Source organism: Pogoniulus pusillus, chromosome 9 (assembly GCF_015220805.1).
Source record: "Pogoniulus pusillus isolate bPogPus1 chromosome 9, bPogPus1.pri, whole genome shotgun sequence".
NCBI lineage: Eukaryota > Metazoa > Chordata > Aves > Piciformes > Lybiidae > Pogoniulus > Pogoniulus pusillus.
The window spans coordinates 38336295-38352442 of record NC_087272.1 but is presented as its reverse complement, the minus strand read 5'-3'; the positions used below and the strand labels follow the sequence as shown (position 1 = coordinate 38352442).

General features: G+C 54.3%; 1 long non-coding RNA gene across 1 annotated transcript in view; it reads right to left on the bottom strand.

Moving 5' to 3' along the window:
- The window catches only part of LOC135178364 (uncharacterized), a 71174-nt gene that overhangs the window by 3706 nt on the left and 51320 nt on the right, over window positions 1-16148 (bottom strand). The window contains exon 3 of the long non-coding RNA XR_010303484.1: window positions 7468-7560. This is a non-coding gene — a long non-coding RNA (uncharacterized LOC135178364). The remainder of the gene's footprint in view (window positions 1-7467; window positions 7561-16148) is intronic.

Sequence of the window (16148 nt, the reverse complement as noted above, 5' to 3'; positions counted from 1 at the left end):
AAACAGATTTACAGCACAGATGCCTAATCAGATTCTGTGCTATGAGTTTATGGTGTCAGGCTCTGGGGGCTTAATGACATCTGAAGTTCCCTGCTTGTTCCACCTGCTGTTGCTGAGCTGTGTTGTCCAGTTTCTAAAGCCATTACTTTGCTCTCCCTTAGAGGAAAAGAACATTTGTGTGTGTGTGTGTCCTGTGCTCCTCTCCCACTGAACTCAGCACTGCAATGCTGATGAATCAGTCAGAGGATGAGCTCAGAGCTCAGTTTTTCTGTTCCACACACCAGGCTGTCAGGAGTTTAGGGCGTTTCTATTTTGGGGCTGTAGCAGAGGGAAGCAGAAGAGGGAGCTGAAGGAGAAGCCAAATCAGTGAGGAAGGACACCTTGGTAAAATCAAGCCCCAAAATTACTCCTGCCAGTAGTGCTTCCAGAATTTACAGCTCCCACAGAGCAGGAGGTTGCAGTCTTAGAAGCTTTGTTCCGTTAGCAGCTGGAGTAAAGGAAACAAACTCACTTGGACAGTGGCACTGAGCAAGTTTGCTGCCCACACCAAGCTGTGTGGTGCAGCAGCCAGGCTGGAGGGCAGGGATCCATCCAGAGGCACCTGGGCAGGCTGCAGAGGTGGGCACAAGCCAAGCTCAGGAGCTTCAACAAGACCAAGGGCAAGGTCCTGCAGCTGGGTCGAGACAATGCCAAGCACAACTCCAGGCTGGGCAGTGAGTGGCTGCAGAGCAGCCCTGAGCAGAGGCACTTGGGGGTGCTGCTGGAGGAGAAGCTCCACAGGAGCCAGCAGTGTGCACTTGCAGACTTCTTGTGGCCTTCCAATACCTGAAGGAGGCCTACAAAAAAGCTGGGAGGGACTTTTTAGGCACTCAGAGAGTGGCAGGAGTGGGGGGAATGGAGCAAAGGTGGAGGTGGGGAGAGTGAGGCTGTCCATGAGGAGGAAGTTGTTGAGCAGGAGAGTGGTGAGAGGCTGGCAGGGGTTGCCCAGGGAGGTGGTTGAGGCCCCATGGCTGGAGGTGTTTGAGGCCAGGCTGGCTGAGGCTGTGGGCAGCCTGCTCTAGGGTAGGGTGTCCCTGGGCATGGCAGGGGGTTGGGACTGGCTGCTCCTTGTGCTCCCTTCCAACCCTGAGTGATTCTATGGTTCTAACTAGTAAGGATTAGCAGTCACCATCCCTGGAGGTGTTGCAGCCAAGCCTGGCTGGGGCACTTAGTGTCCTGGTCTGGTTGCTTGGCCAGGGCTGGGTGCTAGGTTGGACTGGCTGAGCTTGGAGCTCTCTTCCAACCTGCTTGATTCAATGATTCTGATTCTAATAAAGCTACTCAAGACCTAAGCAAGCTGGAACCAAACTTGATGCTCCTAAACTGCTCCCACAACCTGCCTTTTGTCTTCGGACATCACATTTCATTCCCCCATCTGCTACAGCAGGGACCTGAGCTGACAACTTGCAGCTGCCTCTCAGCAGCAGCCCCCTTCTTGTTGAGTCTCTCCTCTCTGTTTTGCTGCTTGTGGCTGACAAGGAGTGAGCAGCATCCTCCAGCAGAATGTCTACTTGAGTTTTGGCTGGGAACTTGCCCTTTGATAGGACCTCTTTAACCAGTGTTTGGTTTAATTTATTTCTCCTCCCCTTTCCCCTGTTGTCTGTTATTCTGTTTGTAAAGTAACTGAATGTAGTTTTTGTGTTCTTGGTTTGCTGGTTTCATTTTTGTTGTACTTTGTGGGGTCTATTTAATGTTAGCCACCCAAGCACTTTAAGCACCAAGGTCAATCTTGTGAAGTTCCAATCAGCTTAACATTTTTGCCCTTTAATTTTTGGGTGTGTGTGGTTTTTTTGTGTCTGTGCCTTTGTGCTTTTGCAGCTGTTTGCTTTTGGATCCAACCTCTCCACTTCACAACCTGATTCCCATTTCTAGGCTCCTGGACCTAGCTGGATTGTGGGTCTGGGAGGCTCACAACACAGCCAGGGTGCAGCTGTGTGCTGCATGCCTGCTGCAGGCAGCAGAGTGTAGCTGATGGGCTGCACTCCCAGGGCACATTTCACAGCCTCTTTGGCACTCTGCCTGAGGCTTTAAGCTGTGGCACAGTGATCAGTGACTGCCACATAGAAACCTTGGCAGTGGTGAGTGGCAGGAGCTGGAGCCAGGCTCTGCTGGGTGATGCCCAGGGACAGCACAAGGGGCACTGGGTGGCAGCTGAGGCAGAGGAAGCTTCATTTAAACAGGAGGAGGAATTTTTCCCTGTGAGGGTGCCAGAACCCTGGAACAGGCTGCCCAGGGGGGCTGTGGAGTCTCCCTCTCTGAAGATATTCCAACCCCACCTGGGTGTGTTCCTGTGTGATCTGCTCTAAGCGATCCTGCTCTGGCAGAGGGGCTTGGACTGGATGAGCTTTGGAGGTCCCTTCCAGCCCCTGTTACTCTGTGATTCTATGATCCATCAGGTCCAGCACATGTCTGAGTTGCACAGATCAATACCCTGGGTGTGAGTTCCTGTGCACATGTCTAAGTTGCACAGATCAATACCATGGGTGTGAGTTCCTGTGCACATGTCTGAGTTACACAGATCAATGCCCTGGGTGTGAGTTCCTGTGCACATGTCTGAGTTGCACAGATCAATGCCATGGGTGTGAGTTCCTGTGCACATGTCTAAGTTGCACAGATCAATACCATGGGTGTGAGTTCCTGTGCACATGTCTGAGTTGCACAGATCAATACCCTGGGTGTGAGTTCCTGTGCACATGTCTGAGTTGCACAGATCAATACCCTGGGTGTGAGTTCCTGTGCACATGTCTGAGTTGCACAGATCAATACCCTGGGTGTGAGTTCCTGTGCACATGTCTAAGTTGCACAGATCAATACCATGGGTGTGAGTTCCTGTGCACATGTCTGAGTTGCACAGATCAATACCCTGGGGGTGTGTTCCTGTGCAACCTGTGCTGGGTGATAGGATCCTGCTCTAGCAGGGAGGGTTGGACTGGATGAGCTTTGGAGGTCCCTTCCAGCCCCTGTTACTCTGTGATTCTATGATCCAGCAGGTCCAGCACATGTCTAAGTTGCACAGATCAGTACCATGGGTGTGAGTTCCTGTGCAACCTGTGCTGGGTGATAGGATCCTGCTCTAGCAGGGAGGGTTGGACTGGATGAGCTTTGAAGGTCCCTTCCAGCCCCTGGCACTCTGATTCACTTTTCACAGGAGAGTTCTCTTTTCCCAAGCACAGATTTAGCTGCCCATCAGCTGCTGCTACAGGTACTGCTCTCTTTGCCATTTTATTTGTGTCCTGAACAGCCTCAAGTGTGAATAATCCCAAGAGGTGCATTAATTGCTGGCCCTTGGGTGAGTGCTAGCAAGGAGAGCAAACTTTTTTTGCACCCTCATTCCCTCCACTTTAAAGGGAAGAGATAATCATAGAATCAACCAGGCTGGAAGAGACCTCCAAGCTCATCCAGTCCAACCTAGCACCCAGCCCTATCCAATCAACCAGACCATGGCACTAAGTGCCTCATCCAGGCTTTGCTTGAAGACCCCCAGGGACAGTGACACCACCACCTCCCTGGGCAGCCCATTCCAATGCCAATCACTCTCTCTGTGAAGAACTTCTTCCTAACATCCAGCCTAGACCTACCCTGGCACAGCTTGAGACTGTGTCCCCTTGTTCTATTGCTGCTTGCCTGGGAGAAGAGGCCACCCCCCACCTGGCTACAGTGCCCCTTCAGGTGGCATGAGAGAGGGACTTTGCAACAGGATGTCTGGAGACAGGCCAAGGGGGAATGGTTTGAAGTTGAGGCAGAGCAGGGTTAGACTGGAGCTGAGGAAGAAGTTGTTCAGTGTGAGGGTGGTGAGGCCCTGGCACAGGTTGCCCAGGGAGGTTGTGGAGCACAGAATCCCCCAAAGTGATCTTTGATCACTTTGGGGGATTCTGTGCTCCACAACCTCCCAGGAGGTGTTCAAGGCCAGTTTGAATGAGGCCTTGAGTGACCTGTTCTAGTGGGAGGTGTCCCTGAGTTGGAACTGGATGAGCTCTGAGGTCCCTTCCAACCTGAGCCATTCCAGGGTTCTATGCAGTAGGATAAGTGCCCAGTAGAAAAGTCACCACCCTCTAGCCAAGGCCCTGGGTGTCTCTCAGAGGTCAGCATCTGTGCTACCACTGTCAGCAAGTCCCTGGCTCTCTGTGTTGTTAATGTTGAGTTGTTCTCAGTGCCTGAGCCATTCATAAACAGAGCAGGACTTGTTGCTGTTGCTGAGAGCTCCATTTCACACTCCCCTTGTCACCTAACCAGCCCTTGGGAAGGCTCCCCCAGACCTCCCCTTTCAATTCCTTTCCACTTAACACTGCATCAAAGAGCTTGCTCCAGCCTGCCCACAACACCTGCTTGGATTTTAACACACTCCTGGCATGTAAGGTCCAATAACACCTATCAGGAGGTGTGTGCCCACCTGATGGGACCATCTGTGCCAAGCCCATGTCTGTTTACCCACTGATGATTCTTTACTCCCTGGCAGGTTTGCTCTCTGGCTTGGCCTGAATGTTTTCCTGTCCCTTTGTTCATGGTCTCAGATTTGCTGTCACCCTTGAACATTTCTGCTTTCATTCAGGTTATCAGGCCTGAGGCTGCTGCACAAAGTGAAATGAACTCAGGTGTGCCAGGCACTGTGGCCAGCTAACAGCCTAATGCTTCTGATGAAGCCTGAGCAGGAGGCACCTTCCATCTCAAGCCTGGCTTCTCTGGGGGAGCGTGGTAGGTCTGGAGCCAGCAGTGTGCCCAGGTGGGCAGCAGAGCCAATGGCATCCTGGGCTGGCTCAGGAGCAGTGTGGGCAGCAGGACAAGGGAGGTTCTTGTGCCCCTGTGCTCAGCACTGCTCAGGCCACCCCTGGAGTGCTGTGTCCAGTTGTGGGCTCCTGAATTGCAGAGAGCTGTTGAGGTGCTGGCAGGTGTGGAGAGAAGGGCAGCAAGGCTGGGGAGGGGCCTGGAGCAGAGCCCTGTGAGGAGAGGCTGAGGGAGCTGGGGGGGTGCAGCCTGCAGCACAGGAGGCTCAGGGCAGAGCTCATTGCTGCCTGCAGCTGCCTGCAGAGAGGCTGTAGCCAGGTGGGGTTGGGCTCTGCTGCCAGGCAGCCAGCAACAGAAGAAGGGGACACAGCCTGAAGCTGTGCCAGGGCAGGTCTAGGCTGGATGTGAGGAGGAAGCTCCTGGCAGAGAGAGTGATTGGCATTGGAATGGGCTGCCCAGGGAGGTGGTGGAGTGGCCGTGGCTGGAGGTGTTGCAGCCAAGCCTGGCTGGGGCACTTAGTGCCATGGTCTGGTTGGTTGGGCAGGGCTGGGTGCTAGGTTGAGCTGGCTGAGCTTGGAGCTCTCTTCCAGCCTGGCTGATTCTATGACTCTGTGAGTCTGTGATACAGGAGAAGCTGGGCTGGCATGCAGCTTCCTAACCCTCAGCTTGTACCCAGCTGAAATGGGTGTTCCATCCCCTTGGTAATCCTCACTCCTCTCCCAGGGGTTCTGAAGTGTCAGGAGCAAACCCTTTGCACTCCTTGCAGCTCGTCTTGCTTGCCACAGTAAATCACCAGGGAATATTGGCAAGCCCTCTCCCCCATCTCCCCAAGACCTCACTAATAGGAACACTTAGAGAGGCTGAGCTTAAGCACCAGCTTTGGATATGCAATAGAGGAGCAGCTCTGCGGCGAGGACAGGCTGAGGGAGCTGGGGGTGTGCAGCCTGGAGAAGACTTTAGGGGTGGACTCAGAGCTGTCTTCCAGTACCTGAAGGAATCCTCCAGGAAGGCTGCAGAGGGACTTTGCATCAGGGGGTCTAGCAATAGGATGAGGTAGAATGGTTTAAGGCTGAAGAAGAGCAGGTTTAGATTGAATCCTAGGAAGTTCTTCAGTGTGAGGGTGCTGAGAGTGTGTCCCAGGCTGCCCAGGGAGGCTGTGGCTGCCTCCTGCCTGGGGGTGTTGCAGGCCAGGCTGGATGAGACCTTGAGCAGCTGAGTCTAGTTGAGAGGTGTCCCTGGGCATGGTGGGGAGGGTGGAGGAGCTGAGCTCTGAGCTCCCTTCCAACCTGAGCCACTCTGTGATGACTCTTTGCAATCTTCCCAAACCAGATGGTGTTCATGTACTAAACTCTCTCCTTGTCCTCTCCCAGCAAGAAGCAGCTCAGAGCATCCATGCCAGAGGTTCCAGTGCTTCTGCTGGACACAATATTCTAGCATCAGTGGCTTTTTGTTGAAGAAGACCTGAGCCAAGCTCCATAACTTATCCATGACTCTTTAGGAGTAAAGTTGCTGTATGAACATGAGCATAGGGTGGGGAGAAGAAAGAGAAGGGGAAGGGGGGGTGTGGGGAACCCCCTCCATGGGCAGGGCTGTTTGTCTGGAGGGTCTGAATCTGTATATCTGTTTGTAAATACATAGGCCCCTCTCTACTCTGTCCAAACAATGCAATCATAATAAAACTACTTCAATATTTTCTGCTGCTTGTTTCTTCTCTCATGGAGCATAAAATCATCAAGCACAGGATGGCATAGAGGGAAGCTTCTGGAAGGTTGCAATCCATGGGGTATGTGGACAGTCATTATCTGCTCTTTTTAATCATGGCACTTAGTGGTCTGGTTGCTTGGCCAGGGCTGGGTGCTAGTTTGGACTGGATGAGCTTGGAGGTCTCTTCCAACCTGCTTGGTTCTATGATTCTGTGGTGCCCATGTAACTAAACCCTGCAGAACTGTTAAGTGAGGCTGTGGTTGTGAAGGGTGTTAAGTTCAGAGAAGTATAGAATGGTTTAGTTTGGAAGGGAGCTCAAGGATCAGCCAGTTCCAACCCCCCAGCATAGGCAGGGACACCTCCCACTGGAACAGGTTCCTCAAGGACACATCCAACCTGGCCTGGAACACCTCAAAGATCACATTGGGGTGTGCAGGGTGAGTGGCAGGAGCTGGAGCCAGGCTCTGCTGGGTGATGCCCAGGGACAGCACAAGGGGCACTGGGTGGCAGCTGAGGCAGAGGAAGTTTCATGGAAACAGGAGGAGGATTTTTGTCCCTGTGAGGGTGCCAGAACCCTGGCACAGGCTGCCCAGGGGGGGTGTGGAGTCTCTCTCCCTGGAGATACTCAAACTCACCTGGCTGTGTTCCTGTGTGATCTGCTCTGGGTGCTCCAGCTCTGGCAGGGAGGTTGGACTGGCTGAGCTTTGGAGGTCTCCTCCAGCCCCTGACACTCTGAGGCTGTGTGATTTCAGTGCTAAGCCCTGGTCCACGAGCTGTGACATCCTCATTTCCAGACACCTACACTTGGCTCTTCACTCATCCTCTGATTCTCAGGGTGTCACCAGCAGTGTGCTGCATTGCAGTGCCTGTGGCTGCTGGCAGGCTGAGGTCAGGCAGAGCATGCCAAGCTTCTTTTACTTGGAGGAGTGCACTTTCTGTTGCAAACGGCCTCAGGCACCACTCTTAGTCTTATCATGAACTGCTTCTTTTATCAGTGCCTACCTTTGGTTCCTTCAGACAGTGGCTGGAGGTGTTTAACAGCCCTCAGTGTCAGCATGGTTATTCATTTGGTCCCAGCACGTTGTTGTCAGAGCCCTAACCTTAGAATCACAGAATCAGACAGGTTGGAAGAGAGCTCCAAGCTCAGCCAGCCCAACCTAGCACCCAGCCCTGCCCAACCAACCAGACCATGGCACTAAGTGCCCAACCAACCAGACCATGGCACTAAGTGCCCCAGCCAGGCTTGGCTGCAACACCTCCAGGCACACAGACTCCACCACCTCCCTGGGCAGCCCATCCCAATGGCAGCCCACTCCAATTCTTGCTCTTCTCTGGAGTTTCTTATAATCACAGAATCAAGCAGGCTGGAAGAGAGCTCCAAGCTCAGCCAGCTCAACCTAGCACCCAGCCCTGCCCAACCAACCAGACCATGGCTTGTCCCAGTCTGGCTGAATGGCAGCACAGCCTCCTGCTGTGGCAGCTGCTGCACCCAGTTTGGTGCCACCAGCAAGCCCTCCGTGCCCTCAGCCAGGTCATTGAACAGAACTGGTCCCAGCACTGACCCCTCTGGGACCCCACTAGCCACAGCCTGATGGCATTTCCACAAGCAGGAGCAACCAAGAGAGCTCTCCTCTCACCCACCAGTCGTGGAGCTAACATTTCATAGAGTCATGGAATGCTTTGGGTTGGAAAGGACCTCAGGGACCAGACAGTTCCAACCCCCCAGCATAGGCAGGGACACCTCCCACTAGAACAGGTTGCTCAAGGACTCATCCAACCTGGCCTGGAACATCTCCAGGGAGGTTCAATGTGATCTTTGATCACATTGGGGGATTCTGTGCTCCACAACCTCCCTGGGCAACCTGTGCCTGTGTCTCACCACCCTCACTGCAAACAACTTCTTCCTGACATCCAGCTCCAATCTCCCCTCTGCCACTTCAAACCCATTCCTCATCCAACCTGGCCTTGAACACCTTCAGGGAGGTTGTGGAGCACAGAATCCCCCAATGTGATCTTTGATCACATTGGGGGATTCTGTGCTCCACAACCTCCCTGGATAACCTGTGCCTGTGTCTCACCACCCCCAACCTAGACTCCATCCCACTGACCACTCCTCTGTGGCCTCATTCCTTCAACCAGCTCCCAACCCAGCTCCCTACCTGATCACCCAGACCACACTGCCTCAGTTCAGCCAGAAGGATGCTGTGAGACAGTGGCAAATGCTTTACTGCAACAAAGATAAACTCCATCCACTGCTCTACCACCACCCCTCCACCTCCTTGTGTCCTCACCAGAGGTCATCAGGTTGGTCCAACCTGACTGCCCCTTGGTAAAAGCACCTTGGCTGCTCCCTGTGGAAATTCCTGGCAGCTTTAGTAGCTCCTAGCTCTGGAGCAAGCATGCATGCATGATCAGGTTGCACAGACAGATGAATCAGCTCTGGAGCTAGCCACATTGTTTGCCTTTCAGATAAGGCAGCTGACCACAGCTGGATTATCTTCAGCCCTGCACACAATGCCATGAGCTCTCCGGGCTGCTGTGTCAGGGTTTAGTCCTTCCCCTCACCTTTTCCTTTTGCACCCAGTCGTTTCCTGTGCTTCAAACAAAGAGGTGGCCAAACACCAGCCCATCTGAGAGCAAAGCTCAAGTCAAAGTCAGCTCATCACTCCCTTCAGTGAGCAAACAGAGTTGGGAACCTGACAAGGGCAGAACTGCTGCTGCCTGCGACGTGGTGGTTGCTGCCTGAACATATGCTGTGGCTTTCACAGTGCTGGACACTGCCTGGTGGCAAAGCAAGAGCTGTGACCAGGGGATGCTGGTGATCACACAGTGCCTCTCTCTGCGTGAGCAAAGAGCCTTCTTCCACCTACAGGCATTTCAGACTCTCACACTGGATGTGGGCTGGTGAAGCTAAAAAGCCTGGAGATAGTTGGGTTGGGGCTGCAGGGAAAGGAGCACTGCCTGATGGTGAGAGGCTGAGAGCCCTGGGGCTGGCTGGGCTGGAGAGAGCTGAGAGGGGAGGTTATTCTTCCCCTGTGCTCAGCACTGCTCAGGCCAGCCCTGGAGTGCTGTGTCCAGTTGTGGGCTCCTGAATTGCAGAGAGCTGTTGAGGTGCTGCAAGGTGTGGAGAGAAGGGCAGCAAGGCTGGGGAGGGGCCTGGAGCAGAGCCCTGTGAGGAGAGGCTGAGGGAGCTGGGGGGGTGCAGCCTGCAGCAGAGGAGGCTCAGGGCAGAGCTCATTGCTGCCTGCAGCTGCCTGCAGGGAGGCTGTAGCCAGGTGGGGTTGGGCTCTGCTGCCAGGCAGGCAGGGACAGAAGAAGGGGACAGAGTCTGAAGCTGTACCAGGGCAGGTCTAGGCTGGATGTGAGGAGGAAGCTCCTGGCAGAGAGAGTGATTGGCACTGGAATGGGCTGCCCAGGGAGGTGGTGGAGTGGCTGTGGCTGGAGGTGTTGCAGCCAAGCCAAGCTCAGGAGCTGCAACAAGACCAAGGGCAAGGTCCTGCAGCTGGGTCAGGGCAATGCCAAGCACAACTCCAGGCTGGGCAGTGCCAGGCTGCAGAGCAGCCCTGAGCAGAGGCACTTGGGGGTGCTGCTGGAGGAGAAGCTCAGCAGGAGCCAGCAGTGTGCACTTGCAGCCCAGAAAGCCAAGCAGAGCCTGGGCTGCAGCAGCAGCAGTGTGGCCAGCAGGGCCAGGGAGGGGATTCTCCCCCTCTGCTCTGCTCTGCTGAGACCCCAGCTGGAGTCCTGCATCCAGCTCTGGAGCCCCTGGGACAAGAGGGCTGTGGAGATGCTGGAGAGTGTCCAGAGCAGGGCCAGGAGGATGCTGAGAGGCTGCAGCAGCTCTGCTGTGAGCACAGCCTGAAAGAGTTGGGGCTGTGCAGGCTGGAGCAGAGGAGGTGACCTTCAGGCTGTGTGCAGCCTGCTCTAGGGTAGGGTGTCCCTGGGCATGGCAGGGGGTTGGAACTGGCTGCTCCTTGTGGTGCCTTCCAACCCTGCCTGCTTCTCTGAGTCTTCCATGATTCCAGTTCCCTTGTGCCAGAGCTCACTGCAAGCAGTGCCAAAGTGTTGCATTTTGGTCTTCTTGCTGATTTGATTCTGTATCAAGGAGACCTTAAAATAAAACTTTTTTTCCCTTGATGAACTCAGATTTTCCCTGACAAATTAAGACTTAAATCCTAATTGTTTCCCCCCTTTCTCCAGCTTTGTTCACTAATTTCTCTTTGAACCACTCTCTTTCTCCTCCCATCCAGTACTGATTTAGTTGCCACTGTCTGCAGTGGAAACAGGATTAGAAGCTTTCCTAGAGACTGTTGTGGAAACATTGGAAACTATCATGGAAAGTTTATTTGTGGAGGGCCTAAGAGGCAGAAATACTTAGTCACCTCCAAAGCCACACAGTTTAGAAGCTGTTTAGTTAGCTCTGGCAGCAAGAAGTGAGATGCTTTAATAGACCTAATGGATGATGTCAAATCCCATGCTTAAATCATTGATGTGATTGAGCTGCCTGAGGATATCCTCTTGCAGGCTGCCTGGGGCTGTCAGGGCACAGGGAATCTGATCAGGCACAGGTTGCATGCAGCAGCAGACTCCTAACAGAGCAGTCAGAGAATCATAGAATCAGGCAGGGTTGGAAGGGACCACAAGGAGCAGCCAGTTCCACCCCCCTGCCATGCCCAGGGACACCCTACCCTAGAGCAGGCTGCACACAGCCTCAGCCAGCCTGGCCTCAAACACCTCCAGCCATGGGGCTCAACCACCTCCCTGGGCAACCCATTCCAGGAGTGTCAACCTTTTCTCCAGGGACCTCTCTTTAGGAATAAATAATTATTTAGGAATAAATAAATGGGCTGCCCAGGGAGGTGGTGGAGTGGCCGTGGCTGGAGGTGTTGCAGCCAAGCCTGGCTGGGGCACTTAGTGCCATGGTCTGGTTGGTTGGGCAGGGCTGGGTGCTAGGTTGGGCTGGCTGAGCTTGGAGCTCTCTTCCAACCTGCTTGGTTCTGTGATTCTCTGAATAGTTGGTGGCATTATCACTCAGAAAGAACTCAGATAAGGAAGCCTAAGGGATCTGGGGGTCTCTGAAGTGAACACACACACAGAGTTTGAATGTAATGGGCAACATTTACAGGATCAGAGGCTCACAGGATGTCAGGGCTGGGAAGGGACCCAAAGAGATCCAGCCCAGGATGCCATTGGCTCTGCTGCCCACCTGGGCACTGCTGCCTCAGCTTCAGCTCCTCTCTGCCAGCACCCCCAGCTCCCTCTCTGCCTGGCTGCTCTCAGCCACTCTGGCCTCAGCCTGCAGTGCTGCTTGGGGTTGTTGTAGCCAAAGTGCAGAACCCTGCACTTGGCCTTGTTCAGTCTCATCCCACTGGCCTCTGCCCACCCATCCAGCCTGGCCAGGTCCCTCTGCAGGGCTCTCCTACCCTCCAACAGCTCCACAGCTGCTCCTGGCTTGGTGTCACTGCAAACTCACTGCTGCTGGACTCAATCCCCTGCTCCAGCTCATCAGTGAAGATACTGATCAGGACTGTGCCCAGCACTGATCCCTGGAGGATCTCTTAAGAGCCTCGATAAGCACAGGCTGCCCATAGCAGAGATGGATGTGTGCTTGGCTGTGTGTTCTGAGGTGAGCCAGAGCTGCTGCTTGAGTAGTTCCCCTTGTGTGTGACACCTGGCCAGAAGATGCATTAGAATTCCAGCCAAGAAACAGAGGTCAGAACAACCACAGGCTGCTTCTGAACACAGGAACTGCTTCTCAAGTAAGGTGATGTGAGGCAAAGGCCACACACAGCCAGGCCCTTGCAGCACAGGTTTGCTTTTTTAATCCCACTAGACAAGAATCAAAGCAGGTTTGCAAGCCCTCAGATCCTTCCCATCTCATCCAAGTCCTAGCACTATGGGCTCAGATTTGGGTCACTGCAACCCTCTGGCATTCAGTACATGCTTCTCTTGATGGCCTCTGTGCTGTGCTGATGGGGAAGCAGCCAGAGCTGCACTTAAGTGCTGAGCTGAGTCAGCTCTGTCCCAGAGTGAGGCCATTTGCCTTGATAACAAGAAAACCTGAAGCACTTCTTAGGCAGACAACACACAGGGTTGGGGGTTTTAGTCCTCCTAAACAGCTCCCTCTAGTAATTTTGCTAACCTTACTAATGCTCACCCCAGCCCTGTACAAGGCTGAGCATCACTGAGTGGAAAGGAGCAAGGAACTGCCCTCTGCAGAGCAAAAGTGATGTGGGACACACTTCAATGCCTGACCAACCTGAGCTGCTTCTAGGATCAGGTTCCTGCCTGGTGCATGTGGGGCAGGCTGTGGATGGAGTCCACGTGGACTGCAGCAAAGCCTTTGGCACTGCCTGCCACAAGCAGCTCCTGGCACAGCTGGCAGCTGCTGGTCTGGTCAGATTCACTCTGGTATGGGTCCAGAACTGGCTGGAGGGCTGGGCCCAGAGAGTGGTGGGGAATGGTGCCACATGCAGCGGGCAGCTGGCACCAGTGGTGGCAGTGGGAGGCCAGGAGAAATACAGAAGCATAGAATGGTTCAGGTTGGAAGGGACTTCAAAGCTCATCCAGTTCCATCCCCCCAGCATAGGCAGGGACACCTCCCACTAGAACAGGTTGCTCAAGGACTCATCCAATCTATGACCACATTGGGGGATTCTGTGCTCCACAACCTCCCTGGGCAACCTGTGCCAGTGTCTCACCACCCTCACTGCAAACAACTTCTTCCTCACATCCAGCTCCAATCTCCCCTCTGCCAGTTCCAACCCATTCCTCCTCCTCCTCTCATTCCCAGACCTTGTCAATAGTCCCTCCCCAGCCCTCCTGCAGCCCCCTTCACATCCTGCAAGGCCACTCCAAGGTCTCCTCCAAGCCTTCTCCTCTCCAGCCTGCACAGCCCCAACTCTCTCAGCCTGTGCTCACAGCAGAGCTGCTGCAGCCCTCTCAGCATCTTGGTGGCCTCCTCTGCACTGGCTCCAACACTTCCATGTCCTGCTTGTGCTGGGGGCTCCACAACTGCCCCCAGGACTGCAGGTGGGGTGTGAGGAGAGCAGAGCCAAGGGGCAGAATCCCCTCCCTTGCCCTGTGCCCACACTGCTCTTGCTGCAGCCAGCACAGGCTTGTGTCTGGGCTGCACTCACACTGCAGGCTCCTGTGGAGCTTTGCATCAGCCCAGACCCCCAGGGCCTGTTCCTCAGGGCTGCTCTCAGCCATTCCCCACCCAGCCTGGAGCTGTGCTGTAGGCTCTGATTCTTAATCATAGAATCACTCAGGTTGGAAGTGACCTCCAAGCTCAGCCAGCCCAACCTAGCACCCAGCCCCATCAAACCAACCAGACCATGGCACTAAGTGCCTCATCCAGGCTCTTCTTGAACACCTCTAGGGACAGCAACTCCACCACACCACCTCCCTGTGAGCTTGTTGCAGAGGGACTTGTAGCAGAGGTGGTCCAAACCCCTGACCTTTTTCATGGCCCTTCCCCATCACATCCACATCCTCCTTGTATGGAGGACTCCAGAGCTGGCCACAGTTCTCCAGGTGAGGTCTCACAGGAGCAGAGCAGAGCAAAGCAGCAGAATCACTTCTCTGGATCTTCTGGCCAGGCTGTCGTTGATGCAGCCTAGGATGCCACTGATCTTCTGGGCTGCTGCAGGCACACACTGCCTCCCTTTGGGGAGCAGCAGCAACAAGCATGTGAAAGGACCCTTCCCATTTTTAACATGCAGTCAAAAGTTTGGCCCCAGAAGATGAGAATGTTCTTATCTTTTCCAGCCTGGTTCAGCTCTCCACTCTGTGTGGGTCATGATCCAGCTTTCAGTGCTAGATTCCATTCTGGTTACAGGACAAATCAAAACCCAGACCAAAGTCAACAATGCTGGGAGGAAAGAGAGGGGGAAAGGAGGAGTTTATGGCTTAATTTGGCAGTTGAGATTCAAATCAAACCTTTCTTGTCCAAACTTGTGAAGTTCAGGGTGATTAACCCACACCATGAAAGCCTTTGATTTGTTATGCAATCGAGCCTTTGGCTCTCATCTTTGGCATCTCATCACTGAGGCAGCAGTGCCCAGGTGGGCAGCAGAGCCAATGGCATCCTGGGCTGGCTCAGGAGCAGTGTGGGCAGCAGGACAAGGGAGGTTTTTGTGCCCCTGTGCTCAGCACTGCTCAGGCCAGCCCTGGAGTGCTGTGTCCAGTTGTGGGCTCCTGAATTGCAGAAAGCTGTTGAGGAGCTGGAAGGTGTGGAGAGAAGGGCAGCAAGGCTGGGGAGGGGCCTGGAGCAGAGCCCTGTGAGGAGAGGCTGAGGGAGCTGGGGGTGTGCAGCCTGCAGCAGAGGAGGCTCAGGGCAGAGCTCATTGCTGCCTGCAGCTGCCTGCAGGGAGGCTGTAGCCAGGTGGGGTTGGGCTCTGCTGCCAGGCAAGCGGCAACAGAAGGAGACAGAGCCTGAAGCTGTGCCAGGGCAGGTCTAGGCTGGATGTTGTTAGGAAGCTCCTGGCAGAGAGAGTGATTGGCATTGGAATGGGCTGCCCAGGGAGGTGGTGGAGTGGCTGTGGCTGGAGGTGTTGCAGCCAAGCCTGGCTGGGGCACTTAGTGCCATGGTCTGGTTGGTTGGGCAGGGCTGGGTGCTAGGTTGGGCTGGCTGAGCCTGGAGCTCTCTCCCAGCCTGGCTGATTCTCTGATAAGGCTCAGGAACAAGGCAGTGCTGGGGCTGTTGCTGTTATCTGAACACACACTCTGCTATTTCAGCATGAAACACCTTTCAGAGCCATCTCCACTGCTCCCAAATCCAATGCTTGCAGCAATCCAAATCTGCTCTATGAATACTCATGCCCTTGTCAATGCTTCACATTCCCTCAGATTAAGAAGGTAATATTTAATGCCATAGTCTTTCTGGTGTGTAGGACAGCAGCAGTGCCATCAAGCAGCTGATGTATGGCCTGAGGCACTCAGGCAATGAGGGGTGAAGCTAATGCACTGCTCTTAAACACTTTTTCTTCTCCTAACCCTGACCAAAGATCAATATTAGTTTTTTGATGAAGGACTGGAGCTAACTGGGCTTCTGAGTAGGCTGAAACCACAGAGCCTTAGAGGCTGGAAGGAACCTGCAGGGATCATCCAGTCCAACCCCCTGCCAAGGCAGCATCACCTATGCCAGATCACACAGGAGCACATCCAGGTGGGTCTGGAAAGGCTCCAGAGCAGGAGACTCCACAGCCTCTCTGGGCAGCCTGCTCCAGGGCTCTGCACCCTCACTGCAAAGAAGTTTCTCCTCATGCTGAGCTGAAACCTTCTCTGCTCCAGTTTGTAGCTGTTGCTCCTTGGCTTATTGCTGCTGAGCACCAAAAAGAGCTTGGTCCCAGGCACTGACCCCCACCCCTCAGAGATTTGTGCACATTGCTCAGATCTCCTCTCAGCCTTCTCTTCTGCAGACCAAACAGCCCCAGGGCTCTCACGCTCTCTCCAGAAGTCAGATGCTCAAGTTCCCCAATCATCTTTTTGGCTCTCCATTGGACTCCCTGCAGCAGGTCTCTGTCCCTCCTGAACTGGGGAGCCCAAATCTGGACACAATATTGCAGGTGTGGTCTCAGCAGGGCAGAGCAGAGGGGCAGAAGAACCTCCTCAGCCCTGCTGGCCACACTTTTCCTGATGCCCCCCAGGCTGCCATTGGCTCTCTTGGCCACAAGGGCACATTG